Consider the following 4,612-nt stretch of genomic DNA (forward strand, 5'->3'; position numbering starts at 1 on the left):
ATCAAGACCCGAGAAGCACAGAACAGACGCTGCAGAAGCAACACTACAACACAGACGAACAGAAGGAAACTGTCCTGCCTGGCGCACGCACTCACGCTACAAAATAATCCCGCTGCTTCTATTAGCCTGGCGACCCAGCCACAAGCAGCCTGAACGTGACCCAGCCTGAACCACCCTCACCGTGGCACCAAGTCTAGTCAGCCAGCAGGCACCATGCTGCTCTGACTCCCAGCTCCCATTAGCCACCCCAGATATGCAAATACCAGGTGCCCCCCAACTTAGCTCTCAGGTTGCTGCATGGTAAATTCCCTCCGCTTCAAGAAATGCACAGGCACTGGTTGTCATCTTAGGCAATTGCCAGGCTCATCATCAGCTGCAAAAACAGAGTACCAGCATTCACTAGGACGCCGGCCCCATTGCTCACCTTCTCCACAATGCTGACTACTGCTGATGAAACATACAACTATGCTCACCTGTTCCTCTCCAAATCCAAGCTCCAACACTGCAACCAGTATCATCCACACCACCTGGGAAAACAAAGGGATTAAATGATCGTTGCATTCACAACAAGTCAGCCAATGGTGGTTTTTTTTTGTGTGTGTTTTTTTTGTTTTGTTATTGTTGTTTTTTGTGTGTGTTTCCTGTATTTATTTATTTTTTAGTCTGCTTTAGCTCAACAGCATGCAGAGTGCAGACAAGAAAACTGGGGTGTTTCTAGAAGTAACAATCCCCATGCTTTTGCTGCAGCTTTGAATATTGAAAGGACAATACGACCCAGCAAGTAACTGGAACTTTCTTACCTGGAATTAGCTCAAACTTTTCTTCACATTGAAAGAAAAATCTAGGAGCAGAACAGATTATACACCAACAAAATTGATTCCATTTCATCCCCAGAAAAAAAATCACATACTCTCATCCCCTCCTGTACCTCAGCCGCTTGCCTACCCCACGTGGCACACACTTCCATCTGTTCTCTTTACCCACTTATAGCACCTCTAAAAGGCAAACTGGAATTTTACTCTATTGGCTGTAGGAAAATAACTGCAGTGACAACCACGCCCCAAACTGAGCCAGCAGCCCCTACTAAACATCCCTCTCCTAAGTGAATTCCAAGCACTTAAAATCCAGAAATCCATAGACTCCAGCCTGCCTAAACAACCCTGCAACGGACAGAAGGAAAAACAAAGCACTGCCCCCAAAGAGCAGCCCAGGCAGAAGGAGCTCTCTGATGCCGTGCCTGGGGCTCATATAGCATTTAGCCCCGCCCAGCACCCAAACCCAATCACCTGGGAAAGGGGAGGGGCAAAGCACAAGAAAGTAGGAAGAGAGCAAAAGGAGCAGCTGTGTTTTGTTTTGTTTTTTTCCTTTGTTTTTTAAAATCTGTTTTATCTCAAAAACATTCAGAGAGCAGACAAGAGACCTCTGGTGTTTCTAGAAGCAAAAATCCCCTTTTTGCTTTTGCTGCAGCTTTTAATGTTGAACTGATAACGGCACCAAGCAAGTAACTGAAACTTCTTCAACTGGAATTAGTTTAAACACGCTCACCGTCATCTGCAAACACAGAGAACCAGCATTCACTAGCCCTAGCCCTAACCCCAACCCGCACCCTAAACTCTAGCCCTAGCCCCAGCCCTAGTCCCTAACCCCAACCCTAGTTCCCGAGAACTTCATTTCCAGGCATGCTCTGGGCGCTCAACATGGCCTCCCGGAGGTCCGGAGTCCCAGAACTACATTTTCCGGCATGCTCTGGGCACCCAACATGGCCTCCCGGAAGTTCGGAGTCCCAGAACTACATCTCCCGGCATGCTCTGGGCAGTCAACACGGCCTACCGGAAGCCTGGTGCCGGAAAACTACACCTACCAGAACTCCCTGGACAGCCAGCACGGCCAATCAGAGGCCGAGTTTTCGAGAACTACATTTAACAGCACTCACTGTAACCCTAGCCCTTCCCGCCCTTACACAAAAAAGCCTCAAGCCCTATCCCTAAACATCCTCGAAACCCCTACAGACCTAACCCAAACTATTTACCACACTAAACCCCTGAAGTCCTATGCCTAAAACCCCCAACCCAATAAATTAAGACGCTCAAATCCCAAACCCGCAAAATTGAGATGCTCAAATCCCAAACCCAAAAAAATAGGACGCTCAAATCCCAAACCCCCTTCCAAAAAAGAAAAAGAAAAAACAAGAAAAAAAAAATCAAACAAAACAAAAACAACAAAAGGGGTAGATCTGGTGGCATCTGCCCTGTAACCCTGCAAAAATCACGAGGGACCTAGAACAACAAAGCAAACACACAAAATAACATTGACATCCTATCCATAAATGTGCTATAACAATTAATCACCTCCAAAGAGCTTCAAGCAATAAATGCACATACTACTAGATCGGTTTCCTCTAAAAGATCGTACCAGACCCTGACCCACCAAAAGAACCCTGCATGTAGCTAACAGAAGCATCAACAAAGCACTGACCCCAAAGAGCAGCCCGGGCAGAAGGAGCTCTCTGATACCGTGCCTGGGGCTCCTATACCATTTGGCCCCGCCCAGCACCCAAACCCAATCACCTGGGAAAGGGGAGGGGGCAAACCACAAGAAAGAGAGCAGGAGCAGCAGCAGCTGTGTTCTTTTATTAATTAATTTGTTTGGTTTTTTTTGTGCCTATTCCTAGTTTACAGCATGCAGAGTGCAGACAAGAGAACTGGGGTGTTTCTAGAAGCAAAATTTACTGTATTTATGCCTCAGCTTTGAACATAGAAAGGACAATACAACCAAGAAAGTAAATGAAATATTTTCCACGGGAATTAGCTCAAACTTTAGTGTTAGGTCAGAGGTTGGACTCAATGATCTTGAGGTCTCTTCCAACCTAGAAGATCTGTGATTCTGTGTGATTTACATATGAAGAAAAATCTAGGAGCGTAGGAAATTACACAGCAAAAAACCCAACGACGTAATAAGCAACGCGCATGCACGGCCCCACGGCCGCCTGCAGTACTCGTTTTCCACCAAAAGGAGGCGGCAGAGGGCGCCCGCGGGCGTCACCGCGCATGCGTGCCCCCGGCCGCCTGCAGTACCCGTTCCCCACCAGCAGGTGGCGGCAGAGGGCGCTCGCGGGCGTCTCCGCGCATGCGCGCCCCGCGGCCGCCTGCAGTACCCTTTTCCCACCAGCAGGTGGCGGCAGAGGGCGCCCGCGGGCGTCACCGCGCATGCGCGCCCCCCGGCCGCCTGCAGTACTCGCTTTCCACCAGCAGGTGGCGGCAGAGGGCGCCCGCGGGCGTCACCGCGCATGCGCGCCCCCCGGCCGCCTGCAGTACCCTTTTCCCACCAGCAGGTGGCGGCAGAGGGCGCCCGCGGGCGACACCGCGCATGCGCGCCCCCCGGCCGCCTGCAGTACTCGATTTCCTCCAGCAGGTGGCGGCAGAGGGCGCCCGCGGGCGTCTCCGCGCATGCGCGCCCTCCGTCTGCCTGCAGTACCCTTTTCCCACCAGCAGGTGGCGGCAGAGGGCGCCCGCGGGCGTCTCCGCGCATGCGCGCCCCCCGGCCGCCTGCAGTACCCTTTTCCCACCAGCAGGTGGCGGCAGAGGGCGCTCGCGGGCCTCTCCGCGCATGCGCACCCCGCGGCCGCCTGCAGTACCCTTTTCCCACCAGCAGGTGGCGGCAGAGGGCGCCCGCGGGCGTCACCGCGCATGCGCGCCCCCCGGCCGCCTGCAGTACCCTTTTCCCACCAGCAGGAGGCGGCAGAGGGCGCCCGCGGGCGTCACCGCGCATGCGCGCCCCCCGGCCGCCTGCAGTACTCGATTTCCTCCAGCAGGTGGCGGCAGAGGGCGCCCGCGGGCGTCTCCGCGCATGCGCGCCCTCCGTCCGCCTGCAGTACCCTTTTCCCACCAGCAGGTGGCGGCAGAGGGCGCCCGCGGGCGTCTCCGCGCATGCGCGCCCCCCGGCCGCCTGCAGTACCCTTTTCCCACCAGCAGGAGGCGGCATAGGGCGCCCGCGGGCGTCACCGCGCATGCGCGCCCCCCGGCCGCCTGCAGTACCCTTTTGCCACCAGCAGGTGGCGGCAGAGGGCGCCCGCGGGCGTCACCGCGCATGCGCGCCCCCCGGCCGCCTGCAGTACTCGCTTTCCACCAGCAGGTGGCGGCAGAGGGCGCCCGCGGGCGTCACCGCGCATGCGCGCCCCCCGGCCGCCTGCAGTACCCGTTCCCCACCAGCAGGTGGCGGCAGAGGGCGCCCGCGGGCGTCACCGCGCATGCGCTCCCCCCGGACGCCTGCAGTACTCGCTTTCCACCAGCAGGTGGCGGCAGAGGGCGCCCGCGGGCGTCACCGCGCATGCGCGCCCCCCGGCCGCCTGCAGTACCCTTTTCCCACCAGCAGGAGGCGGCAGAGGGCGCCCGCGGGCGTCACCGCGCATGCGCGCCCCCCGGCCGCCTGCAGTACTCGATTTCCTCCAGCAGGTGGCGGCAGAGGATGCCCGCGGGCGCCACCGCGCATGCGCACCCTCCGTCCGCCTGCAGTACCCGATTCCCACCAGCAGGTGGCGGCAGAGGGCGCTCGCGGGCGCCTCCGCGGCTCCCGGCCTCCTGCAGTACTCGTTTTCCACCAGCAGGTGGCGGCA

At 56.9% G+C, this 4,612-nt stretch overlaps 1 long non-coding RNA gene across 1 annotated transcript; it reads right to left on the minus strand.

The window, feature by feature from the left end:
• Positions 1–270: 270 nt before the first annotated feature.
• Positions 271–1,290, minus strand: LOC311442547. Its single transcript, XR_014696733.1, has 3 exons — positions 801–1,290; positions 474–527; positions 271–373 (listed from the first exon to the last, which is right to left on the minus strand). It is a non-coding gene; the product is annotated as an uncharacterized lncRNA (long non-coding RNA).
• Positions 1,291–4,612: the final 3,322 nt, after the last annotated feature.

The sequence above is a fragment of the Aythya ferina genome (genome assembly GCF_964211825.1).
Source record: "Aythya ferina genome assembly, chromosome: 11".
NCBI classification, from domain to species: domain Eukaryota; kingdom Metazoa; phylum Chordata; class Aves; order Anseriformes; family Anatidae; genus Aythya; species Aythya ferina.